Source organism: Notolabrus celidotus, chromosome 15 (assembly GCF_009762535.1).
Source record: "Notolabrus celidotus isolate fNotCel1 chromosome 15, fNotCel1.pri, whole genome shotgun sequence".
In the NCBI taxonomy this organism is placed as follows: domain Eukaryota; kingdom Metazoa; phylum Chordata; class Actinopteri; order Labriformes; family Labridae; genus Notolabrus; species Notolabrus celidotus.
The window spans coordinates 28947100-28960824 of record NC_048286.1 but is presented as its reverse complement, the minus strand read 5'-3'; the positions used below and the strand labels follow the sequence as shown (position 1 = coordinate 28960824).

The 13725-nt window shown below is 38.6% G+C and overlaps 1 protein-coding gene across 1 annotated transcript in view; it reads left to right on the top strand.

The window, feature by feature from the left end:
* LOC117826689 (E3 ubiquitin-protein ligase Rnf220-like) overlaps window positions 1-13725 on the top strand; it is a 308612-nt gene that overhangs the window by 68256 nt on the left and 226631 nt on the right. The window lies entirely within an intron of this gene.

Here is a 13725-nt window from a genome sequence, read left to right as displayed (position 1 = left end):
TGAGGTTTTTTTACTGAAGAAAGTGGGAGGGTCTGCATTTTGGCTTGATTTGATGAACAATGCTGGATTGCTTGAACATGGAAGCTTGTGTTCCTCCCATAGACTGTATAAATAATGAACGTAGTATCCGTGATGTCACCCATCTGTTCTGAGCGATGTTTTGAAGCCAATCGGCGGCAGCAGTCATATCGGAAATGCTGAACTCAACCAGGCATAGTGTGACGTCAAGAGGCGGGGTTTGAGCCTTCTAGCCAACAGCTATGTGTTCCCGTCCGGGAGTCAAGTCAGTCATGTCCTTATTTGGGCAGAAACTCATAATCTTAATATCTTCTGAACCGTTGCGTTAGAAAAAAATTCACCGCCCGTTAAGTGTGTGCCTATAGAGACATTAGCTACGTAGAGCCAAGCTGTTTTTTGAACCAGGCTGTAAACATGTTTATTAATGCTGCAAAGATTGTTTTTTTTTGAATTGGTGTGTATGTGGTTTCTGGTGTTTCTGCAGCCAGCCTCAAGCTGATTCTTGATGAATTGCAGTTTGTATCACTTTTTTTTTACAAAATTAGATCGCATTTTGCTTCCTCCCTGGACCCCCAGCCTTCCTCCTATCCCGAGGCATAACAGATAACACAGCCCCTAAGTCCAACACGGCCGAACAGGCTGTGTTAGGGGCTTATGGCTCCGTCTGATTTCCGCATGTCAGCATGTCTTTTTGGTCATGTTTGTTGAACATGTTCATGAGATAAAAATGAAAACATGACTCATAGAACAGCCCTATTTATAGTTTGTTTGCTCTCAGATTGATGCATCGGATGCCCTGCAGTGTTTCACATGTACCCTCTTTTGTAACTTAGTGTCAACTGCACAGACAGACCTTGTGCCTGATACCACCGCCTGCTTTAAAGCTCAGGTTAGAATAAGAATGCTTAATTCTATGACATAAAAAAACAGCATGTCAGTGCACTCTGCCATTTCATGCATCTTACCCAGCGCTGTGAAACAACTTGTGATTTCATTTTAGAATTTCTCTTGGTTTGAGTTAACATTTTCAACAAATCGATTCACATGTTCAGATAATCAGGACCTCCTTTTTCAAATCTAAATAACGTGAATGTGCCAAACTCTTTTGTGTGTGTGTGCGTGTGCACTGCTTACGTTAAGATATGCATGTATGCACCCATAGACACACTTAAGTTTGTATGTACGTCTCCTCCTGTCAATAAATGTGCATGTGTGTGTGTGTGAGAGAGAGGGAGGCGACAGACGTATCCAGTGGCAGTCCCATGAAGAATGAAGTCACCTGGCTTTCCCTGTCTTTGAAGGTCAAGGAGACCCACTTGCATATTCATGGACGAGCGTGTGTTTGCGTATGCGTGTGTGTGTGTGTGTGTGTAAGAGAGTGTGTGTGTTTGTTCTCGCAAGTCCACATGTGAGTGTGTGTGCAGATCGATGGCTTTTAATTGTTTTTTCCTGAGCTGTGGAAGGAAGTGCCAGCAGGTATTGATTGGATGGAGGGATGGGAGAAGAGAGGGAGCGAGCAGAGAGAGAGTACAAAGAAGAAGATGGAGAGAGAGAAAGGGGGAGAGAGAGAGAAAGAGAGAGAGAGACAGTGTGGCAGACAAGAAGGAAATGTGACAAGACAGGGTGGCGACATGGAACATAGAATCACTGTCTACAGGCTGGACGAGGGGGGAGGTGTGTGTGTTTGTGTCCGTGTGTGTGAGAGAAGTGGGGTGGATGGCTGCCATGTGTGAGTGTTTGCATGCATGTGTGTTCGTATGTGTCTGTAGGGGGGCTGGGGGAATGTCACAGGGTGTCTGATCTGGATGCTACACACACATTGTGCAGCTTACTCACTAGGTGCATTATTAAGTCAGGTTCAGTGTGTGCATTTGGTGTGTGTTTGTGTGTGTCTGATTCCATCAACTGGTTCAGTGAACAAAAAGAGGAGCCTCATTTGTTATTCTTTGTGTTTATTTTCACTATTTAGAGTGTTGAACCCAAAAACTGCAGGAAAGATTTAACATTTATGTTGAAAATCCTACCTGAAGATCTGAGGGCTGCACAGATCATAAATATTTTTAAAAGCAAACTCAAGCATATTATCACATTATATTACATTACATTATATAATTATCTTTGTCATATTTATTGTATTGGTTAATCTGTCATAACCAAACCAACTCAACTCTATGTATACAGCACCTTTCATACATAAAAACATGCAGCCCAAAGTGCTTCACAGAATAACAGAGAGACAGAAAACAACAGCAATGTTAAAATTATAAAAGGCATGATTATAAATAAAATACTTAAAAATAAAATAAAATCAATACAGTAAAATTTATAAAATAAGTAAGAGTGGAAAGAAAAGTTAAAAAATAAGTTGGAGTTAACAAGATCAGATGAATACAAGAAATAAATAGATAAATAAATAATTATTTTTTATGATTAAGATAAATAAATGTTAAAACAATGATTAAAATAATAATGATTAAAATAATAATAAAAATAATAATGCAGTCCATGGCTAAAAATAAACTACTCCAAATTAAAAGCTAGATTAAAAAAGTAAGTCTTAAGTTTACTTTTAAAAAAACACAATCTCACCATGTCAACCTGTCACTACTGAAACTTTTTAATACTGCCTTTATTGCCACTTTTTTAAATCACTTGTAACATTTGTGTATATCTTAAATTGTATTCTCTTAACTTAACTATTTTTATTTTTTACTTATTTTCATTTTTACTTATTTGAGCTTATTCTCAATTGTACTTATGTCTGGGTTTCTGCAACAGCCGAATTTCTCCCCCAGGGATCAATAAAGTAATATCTTATCTTATCTTATTTTATCTTAAAACCTTTTTAGTCTCTCTTTTTAACTTAGTTTTATTCTTATAATAGTTTTATTTCACCTCACTTAATTTATTTATTATCTAGTTCAAATTTTAATCACTTTTTAAGTATACCATCATAGTTTATTTCACTGGTTTTGTATTTTAATGTTTTATTATCTTAGTAATTTATTTATTTTGGTCAGTTTAATTTCCTGTGTTGGGTTTTAACATCTCATTGTACCTCCAGTGTTTCCTCATTAATATATCATGACAGCTTTCCTCAGTTCATTCAGCGTCTTCTTTTTTATTTTCATTTATTTATTTATTATTATTATTGATGTATTTATTTATTTATTTGTTAGTTATTATTATCATTGTTATTGTTATTAGTATTATTATTGCATATATTGTGTTCTTAACCTTAGGATTGTGGTGTCGGGCCTGGGGTTGGGATTAGGATGCTACATAAGTGCTGTTTTTATGTACAGCACTTTGTGTTACAATGTCATTGTATGAAAAGCGCCTTATAAATAAAGTCTGATTGATTGATTGATCCTCTTAACTCAATGATGTCATAAAAGCAGCTCTGCCCCTCTTATTGAACGAATCCCACCAGTTTCTGAGGTAACTTCTGAAGCCCACATTTGTTCCTGTTGTTTGTTTTCATGTCACATCCCTAAACTCTCTGTACAGCCATTAGTTTTAGTGTTACAAAAGAGAGAAAGAAAACAAGCAGGCCTGCGTTTGAGCTCCAGGGCAAGATGAAATTGGAGTCAATGGTGTTGGTCAACCCTGACCCAGTGTTAGCTAAGGCTTGTTTGGATGAAGTGTTTGTGTGTAAGTACTATGTGTGTGTTTGTGTGTGTGGATCTGGTGTGTTGGCGAGTGTGTTTGGACTAAAAGTAACAAGCTTTATTCCCTAACAATGTTCCACCATGCCCTCATTACACACAGGTTAAAGTGGCACTTGGCCCTGTCTAGACAGCTAAAAAGAACACACACACACACACACACACACACACACACACACACACACACACACACACACACACACGCACACACACAGGATGGACGGTGGCTTGGTTTCACTGCTGACCAGGCCACAAGCCCTCAATCAAAGAACAGTGAGAGGTAGAGATTGAGATGATGTGTGTGCAAGACTTGTGTGTGTGTGTGTGTGTGTGTGTGTGTGTGTGCGTGTGCGTGTGTGTGTGTGTTGGCTTGTCATTTAATAGGAGCTTAACACAAAGAATGGACAGCAGTCAAAACCAAAAATATCAAGAAGTAGAATAGAAGTGTTGGTGCGTTGATTTGGCTTGTGGTTAAGTCACGCGCTCAGAGGCAATCGTCCTCAAGCGGGCATCGGTTTGATTCCATCCTGTGTCCCCTTTCTCACATGTCACTCCCTGCTCTCCTTCTCTCCTGGTCTCCTTCTCTCTCCACTGTCCTCTCCTCTCTGGATGAAGGCATAAAGGCCAAAATAAAGCTAAAAAAAGAAACAGTGATGTATCGTTGGAGCTTACACTGTAACCAAAGCAGTTGTTGATGCTTCTTGGGCGGTTGCAGCTCCTGCATTTTTTTCTCTTCTACGTTATTTTTGAAATTCATTATGAATTTTTTGCTTATTTTGCTGTTGTTGTTGTTGTATTGTGTTTTAGTGTGTATCCTTGTATATTTGTTGGACCCCAAGAAGAATAGCAGGTGCTTATGCTTAGGCTAATGGAGATCCTAATAAAGAAAGGAAGAAAGACCATGTGTCCCTAAATTACAATTGATCTCCAGCTTCCAGGGAGGAAAAAAAAGTACTTGAGCTGTATATTTGTGGTAAATTAAAATAGAACAACTCAGTGGTTTGACTTAAGTCTACACTGATGACATGATAAACAAGTCCTAACATTGTTATCAGCAGAGAACTTAGAGAAGAAGAACACTAAAAGTGTCCAATGTAAAATAAATGACAGATAAATATGACATATAAAGAGCAGGTCTCAGATTGTGTCTCTTATTTTAAGCTAGCACAATGTTTTCAGGAGTTTTTAAGGATATTACCTTTTAAACTTCCTGAAATTAAGGAATTCTTCAAGCACAACATAATTTAATGTTACTGCTAATAAAAAGTTGTGCACATGCTAAGGTAATACCCTTTTCTCATTGCATTAATATATGAAGGCACTATTGTACTTCTAGGTTTAGAGATGCTTGTAAATTCATGATATTTTAGATAAAACTCAGAAAAGTCAGATTGAGCTTCTGCTTGCATCTTTTTTTTTAACTTTTTGTTTTCCTTCATTTAATTTTCCACATTTTATTCTATTTATCTCTTTGTATATTTATTAAGCACCAAAACACAAAACTAAAACCAACCACTATTTCTAGATAGTGATACGGAGTGATGTCACACACAGCCCAATGGTTGTTCAGGTGCGTTCCTACTCACTTTGGTCCTTCCAGTATTTTGTCACCCCAAAAAGGCCTGTTTCTTATTTTTCTCCATTGCACCATGCTCTCTCTCTCTTTCAGTCTCTCTCTCTCCCCCTCTGTCTTTCTCACTTCTCCACCAAAAGCCTCCATTCCAAAAGACGTGATAATCAGCGTCTGCTGAAGCACGGCAGAAAAACATTTAAGTGAAGAGAAGGTGGGTTTGTGGTGCTGGAAACAGGGTTTGGGGGGTTGAATTGGCTTTGCTCTGCTCTGCCACACTGTCAAATGTGCCTTGTATTCACACACAAACACACACACGCACACACACACACATGCACACACAGAAAGATTCTCTAATAGATTCTCGTCTTGACACTCAATTCCGCGGCGAGACGATCCCGCTTTATCCCTCCCTGCATCAAATATTTAAACACTTGTATTAGTGGCTGTGTCATCCCCTCAAACACCCGCAGCTTAGGGCTCCAATCTCCTCTTTTTCTCCTCCTCCTCCCCTTCTTCTTCTTCTTATTTCTTCCCCATCTCTCCTCCACACTGCTCTCTCTCTCTTTCCTCATCTTCACCCCTAATATCCACAATGTTATCACCTGCTCGCCTCCCTCCACCACCCCATCATTTTATATTTTCAATACTTCAGCCCTTTTTTTTTTCTCCCTATGAAGGAGTGTGATAGAGGGAGGGACATAGAGGAGAGGGTATGTTTTTTTTTTTTCTTTCAGGCTTTTTGTTGCGGCCGGAGAACCCTTTTCAATCTTAAGAGTGGAAGCTCTACAGATTGCAACACGAAGAGAGGGAGAGGGAATAGAGAAAGCGGGATAAAGGAGGGAGAGGAATGGAGAAGGTGGAGGAGGAGAGAGTTAGAGAAAAGAGAGAGTGAGGGGAAGGGAGTGGGGATCGGTGGTGGCGGCTTGCGCGCTTGAATGATGTCTTTCAAGAGGAGCAGTCTAGCTTGTCAAATCGCCGTCTGAGAAATGAATTGGCATATCTGTTGGGGCTCGGCGCAGAGATGTCGCGCCACGCCGTTTCATATTCCTCGATAAGGCCAAATAACGCAATTGTCAGAGAGACAGAGAGAGAGTGACACAGAAAGAGAAGAGTCTGGAGGTAGAAGGGGGAGGAGAGAGAGAAACTGGCAACAATGGAGTGTGTATGATGGACAGAAACAGCTTTACACCTGATATTCTGTCTGTGTGTGTCTGTGGTTGGTGGTATAGCAGACTAATGCAAACCTTTTAAAACCACTCAACACATAAACCTTAAATCTGATTGCTTTCCATTGAAGTTTCTCACCTTGAGGCCTGTAGACCTAACACCATGACCTGCCTATTATTGAAAGATTATTATGGAACATATCTGCTTTTGGTTGAACACAATGAAAAATTACTTACAATGCTGACAGAAGGAAAAGGCAGGAAGACTAGAACTCCACAGTGTTATAAGTGAACACACCTTGGCCTGCTGAGCCGCTGTCTGAGCCCCATAGCTCAGATATTATCCACTTAGCTCTATTTTATTGAACCTGAAACTAAAGTTCAAACATGATGTGTCCCACATGTTTGTGTCAAATCATGTCAGAATATCGTCCACATTTCACATCCAAACATTTCTGCGGTATAGATGGTTCCAGCATTGGTGATGCGATGTGTTAAAGGTGCAATAGTCACACGGCAGACTTGTAAAGTCAAGTGGGTCAATTGATTCAAACATCTCATACATTTTTTGCTCCATGATAAAAAAGAAACCGCCTAAAGTTCATGATCTTAACTATTACTCCAAAAAGTCTGTCTATCTGAGACCAAAGTAAAGGGACTGCTATGCAAACAGAGTAAAAATAATAATTTACAAGAAGCTAAACAATAATAGAAATCCTTTGTTTCACATCTTTACAATTCCAAAAAAGCTACTATCAGGAATTTTCAGTATGTGTCAGTTTTGGCGCCTCCTGTGGATGAAGCAATATTTTCTGATTTTGTCTTGTGTACATGACATCAGTCTTTCTTTATAAGAAATTCTCCTTCTGCTCTCTTTTGATTACCAATTGTATCACTAATTGACATTCTTAGCCATCATGTGAAGAAACACTGTATCAGCAACATGCAGCTATTTACTTGGTCTGACACCTACCCCAGCCAAATTTTTCAGACAGTTAAAATAACTGGAGAGACTGTCACTGTTCTTGCTGATGGTCTTTTCTGTGCTTTTTTAAGGTCATGAAGAGATATCAGTATTAATTTCAGGCGTTTTCATGACCAGCTAAAAACTCTACACAGGAGCTTTAACCCTCAAAGACCTAGACAGCCACCGGCGGCTACTTGTTCTTAAATGTTTGATCACTTTTGAACCGCTAATCCTATCAACAAGCTTTAAAAACTCAGTTACAGCGAACATTCTCAGCTTTCCATTGATACCACATTTGTCTCATTCAGCATATTCAAAATAAATTCAGGAGAGTCTGGCGCCCACAAAGATGGTCTAGGTCTTTAAGGGTTGCATTCAATGTGAGTTTCAAAAATCTTTCAGCTTCTTACTTACAAAATATTTTCTACAGCTATTTAACTGGGACACAAAGCCAATGTCTGACATGAACACTTCATGTTGATGTCCAGGGTCAACTCATGTCTGCTGTGGTTCTAGGATAGCTTTAACAGGACAGTTAAACACTTCTGCAGAATGACAATACTCGTAGGGAAATAAATATGAAGAGTTTAAGATAATATCATAACCTAAACTTCAGAAGCATCTGTAAGGAAAATCTGTACACATGTCCTGGTCCCACTTTGCATTCAAAACTTGTAGTTGGGCCCACTCACACTCTCTGATAACAATTGTTATTATTACTATTAAAATGGACAGATACCTGTCTGAAAGCTTGTTTGTCTTTCCCCCTCTTGTAACAATGCTGCCACCTTTCTGTATCTCAGCAGTATACCTACACAGACACTGACATACTGTGATTTCAGAACCGAGAAAAAGGAGGGGCCAAAGCAACCAAAGAGGATCCAAATTAAGCATTAAATACGCTCAACCTTGCAATTCTTTAAGCTGCAGCTTGATTCATGGTTTAGGTTGAGGGACTAAGAGATGCAAAGACTTGCAGTTTGTGGTGTAGGGCAATAACGATGCTACAAAAGTGTTAAGTTGTCAAATAACCTTTCAGTAGCTCAGCTGGATTGGTAGATTACAACATGCCATACACACACAGAGAAGACTCATATCATACAGAGTGTAATTTGCATATTATTAGTCATAATGTCATTACACTTCATGTAAGCCGCCTTGACCTCACAAGTCCATATAAATATATATATTTTTAGATATCAGACCTGTGAAGTCACTGTGGCTTTTTAAGTCCAGTAAGAGTTTGGGCCCTAAACTTGACAAATACACTTGGTACTTGGTATGTTTGTCAGATTGCACTTACTTTGACTTTAACTGGTTCAATGTAAACAAACAGATAACTCTAATGTAGTGAGCTCCTGCTGCTGTGTTGTAGCTAAGCTTGTTACCTTCCTCAGGGTATAAACTCTGGTGTAGTGAAGCTTGATATAATGTAGAGTAACTAGTACCTTCTCTGGCCTTACACTGGTAGTTCGGTTTTGTTTAACACTGCTGTTCTGTTCGTGTCTGACAAACTGAGACTCGTTTGTTCAGTGGCTCCGAGTCCAACAGGGGAGAGTGCTGGAGTATTGTTAAGGGAGACCACTGTCTCCACTACCTGTGATGAAGGGTGAGAGGATACAAGGGGGCAATACACACTCCTATACACACACATAAATATACAGAGTGCAGTGGTGGGCTTGAGTCTGGTAGTGGTTCAGTTTGTGACAAACTCAGAGCAGGCCGTTTGAAGCTGTAGTCCAGTTAGAAAAAAAAAAAAAAGAGGAGCGAGGACCGACTCGTCTTGTTTACAGTTACTGCTGCAAGTTTTCTGATGCGAGTGTTGTTTTTGTGTTGGGGACCACAAAGGTGATGACAGGTGGAGCCTCCCTGTGGTCATGTTTACTCACAAATATGCAAAAGAAACAAGAAGCGCTGTCAGACCCTGGCAGCTTCCTGTACAGAAATACGGAGAGAACACAAAGTTACAGTCATACAGAGTCTCTCCCTAACTCATGCACAAACACACCTTAACATATAGTGCTGGGTAATATGGCCTATACATGTGGTATCAGCAGCTGCTTTTTGGAGGCACTCATTAGACGTTTGTCAGTCTCTCTTTGTTTTGAGCCATGCACCGTTCATATTTGGTAACCTGATTATACTCCCAAGTGTTGAAACAGATTGCCTTTTTGTTTATTTATTGTCTTCGCTGAAGCAAAATGTGTCCGAACAATGAACACAGCATTTTCCTTAGGTAAAAGCAGCTCAAGTTGTTAAGTTGGTTTGGTTTGAGTTCTCTTCTGTGTCTCAGACTGGACGAGGCGCAGTCATATGACTACACACGGGGTAGTATGTCTAGGTCTGTATTACTAAAATCCGAACGAGGGACAGGAGTTGGAAACAAGCAATAGCTATAATCTTTATATGCAAAGCATCAGTTACTACAGCTGTTTGTAACAGGCAAAATCTGCATTTTCCCTATCAAATAAGTTATATAAATAGAAATAAATAAGGGAGCAGTATATGAATGCAGGGGGGAAGTATTAACAGCAATTTTTAAATTAAAATAAATTTGAAGATTTTTTTAATTTGTTAATAAAATATCAGGAAATGTGTAGATATTTGACCACTTATAGAAAGTTAAGTTTTGTCTTGCTTTGTTCAACCAATATATATTTTGAATTTCATTTATTTCCAATATTTTAATAAAAACAACAAAATGAATAATTAGCTAGATAAACTAAACAAATAACAATAACAGGATCATATAATAATACATATAATATAATACATAGTATAGGAAAATATAAAAACTCATCTTGTCCTACCCCCTCTTTTTCAGTCAAGTCAAGGCCAAAGCTTTCAGAAGACAAAAACAAAAACCCAAAGATAACAAACAACTTACAACAACAAAAGAAAATGCATAACACGTGTTCTTTGGGCAGTACACACCATATTGTTTAGTTATCACCAGGCTGTGTTAAATACTTGATTCTGCTGGTTATGTCAAACCAGTCGACACAAAGGAGTCAGCGCATTTTATCTCTTCCTGTTGACACTTTGGCAAAAATGTTAGTGTCCGCCTCAGGCTGTTCTTGAGAGTCGTGAAATAATGACAGTGGGCACAGATGTGAGAGCAGCCAGTCCTCAAAATGGAGATATCAAAACCAGAAGAGGTTTGGCTCCTTTGCTTGAAGTATGATATAACTAGTTTATGTCAGGGATAATGTACCCTATAGTTAGCAGATGGTTACATAATCACAGGCTAACTTAATCACCGTATTACCCTTCTAACAACTAAACACAAAAACGCAGATAACTTCATTGATTTAGATGTGATTTATAAAACTAAAAATAAAAAAATAAATTCTTTCTATTCTTATCTGTCAACAGAAGGATTGAGTGAGCATAAAACCTAACATTTTCATGCCTTAGGTAGTCTAAATATTAGGGTTTTTCTGCTGGCATTCTTAACAGATATAGAAAGTAACAGTAGAACCCTATAAAGTCTCCTTCCTCGTCACTTTTCTGTTCTGTATTTTCTTCTCACACAACCAGTCAGGTAACACTGCCAAAGTCCATACCGGGTTGTGGTTTGTTGTTGCTTTGCGTCTGTTTTCTTCACGATGGTCAATGTCTCTTTCAGCTCCTTGTGTCTACAAACATCCCTCACGTTTTCTGGCTGTCGCTCTTCCTCTTTTCTTTATCATGGACTGGTCAGACATTAACCATCAATCTTAAGTTTTATGCCCTCGAAATGAATTTAGAGTAATAATAACAAATAATGTTCCTCTGTGTTGTTTACTGATGGAGCGTTTTTGACAGAGGTGAAATCTTAAACAGTAGCCTACACTAGATGTGCCATAACTCCTTCCTGTTAATGAGTTGATATGTGTGACGTGTTTGATCTGTGTTAGCTATTCAGAATTAATAAGCAACGTCAAGGAGATTGGACCAATCAGAATCAAGTATTTAACACAGCTGTGGGATTAGTAAGAAAGATGGTTAATAATGTCATTTAACAATTATCAAAATGATCCAAGCTCTAAAATATGGCACTGGCAGTGTATCATAGCATTAGATAAATAACATAATTCATTATTGTCTTGAACTGCAAAGGTTCATTATTAAACTTTTGTTCATTTTAGTGAGTTCTGAGTCCAAGCTGAAGAGTTTTTCTTGTTTTTCTGTTCCCACCAACACTTTTCTCTCCCCTCCATCTGTTCCAGCCTCTCCCGCCTCCTCTCTCCTCCATGGCCGGCCCATTAGCTCAGTGACCAGCGGACTATGACAGGGCGGCCTGGTCATGGCAACACACAGCTGTAACATGGATGGTGCCTTTCACATTAGTGTGGTGAACAAGGGGAACAGGAGCAGGAGCTTTTCCATTAGCACCTCCCACGATCTGCCAACAGCCTGACAGAGAGAAAGAGAGAGGAAGAGAGAGGAGAGGGGGGGGGGGCTATATTGACCGTGTTTTCAAATGGCTGCTCCTTAACGGTATGACAGTGACCTGAGCCAAGCTTTGGGTAGGATCATCACTCCATATTCATACACTGAGGGGGGAGAGGCAGAATGTGAGGCAGAGTGTAGAAACAGAGAGGAGGATTGTGTGCAGTATAATGGGGAAAGGACCAAAGCACACCGTGATTCCCAAAGGGAGCAATATTTATATATAAAATAACTTTCAGGTGAAATAATTTGAGTTCTTGTGCTGGAAATGTTTGTTTTAAGAGGCATTTTTAGTGTTAATCAGATTAAAACCATCATCAAGCTGTTTGCATTTCATTTCTTGAAATAAATTATAGAAATGAAAACAGTTTCTTTACTTCTTTGTCTAAGAGCATGATTGGATGTACCGATATGGGTATTTGTATTGGTGCTACACACACCTGTGTTTGAGTCAAACAATAAAATAGTGAAGAAGAAAAAAGTTCAACATAGACACTTTGATAAATAGCATACAATGAAAAAATTAAAGCACTTATTTAACAACCCCAGTGCTATTAAAGTGTTATTGTATTAACATTTTAACAATAAGAAATATTACATTAATGCCGAAGCAAGGCATCACGACCCCACTGAAGAAACTTAAGATGGACCTAAACAGCCTCACAATCCCTGGAGTCATAATACCTCATAATTATAAAACTAGGACTGACAAATGATCATTTTTTTAAGCCTGATTTTTTTTAATTTAGATTTATTTAACCAGGAAAAACACATTGAGATGAAGAATCTCTTTAACAAGTGTGTCCTGGCCAAGATCGCATTCAATGATAAAGAAAGTCCCAGAGGCGGAGTGCAATGTCAGACAGTCATTTTGAAAGAATTTCAAGTTTTCAATCACATTTTTAAAACTATTTTTAACATTGTGTTATTTTACATTTCAAAACAATTTTTTAGTCCATATTAACATTGAAAAGCAATTTTACCAATATCTTGGTATGGGAATCAAAAGACTGCAATGAAATGCACTTCACAATCTTGACTTTTAGATTGAATATTCAAATACATTCTGCACTGATAAACCAGTGGGGTCTGAAACCAAGGCACAGAGTTAGGAGACAGCTTCACAGAGTTTCATCCACAATCCGATTCCAACGCTCCAAAATACTGCTTAGTGAGCTTTCCTGATGTGTTAGCCAAACATCAGTCTGATTATCTGCACCTGTTTGGATAACTCAACTCAAACTCAGTGTTTTTGGGATATTTTAATTCAGTTTGACACAGTGCATTTTACTTTTTACTAATCACCTGAACTGTCAAGGAAGTTTAAGTGAATTATTCTGTTCAAAGCACAGCATTGATATTTTCCAAAATCTGAACCAATTTTGAAAATTTGAGACCTCACACATGACGACCAATAATGACAGATTAAACAGTTTTGTTTATAGTGTTTGGAGTGCAACAAGAAGCACATCAAACAAAAAGATTCTCTTCACCAGCAACCAGGGTCCTGACTCTCAAAGTTTCTACTCTGCCTTCATCGCGATTCCCTCCACACAACATGATTTCTGATCACAAATATCGAACATGTTTAATATTTACGATTTCAAGTTGGAGTGGCCTTGGTCATCTACCGAGCAGATTAGGGGAAGTAAAATCCCTCATAACACACCTCACACCAAGGGAGAATAAAGCAAGACGATCTGAAGAAGCATCAGGACTTCTGGCCTCTGCTGACTTCTGTCAGAAGACGGGATTCTGACCCAAAATCAGCCCAATTTATCTTACAGTGTGTGCGTCGCTTTAATTCAATGTTTTGAAATCTTCCTTTTTAAAAAGCTACTTTAGCTAATTTATTTTTACCTCATGAGGTTGAATGATCTGAGACAAAGAAATGATCAA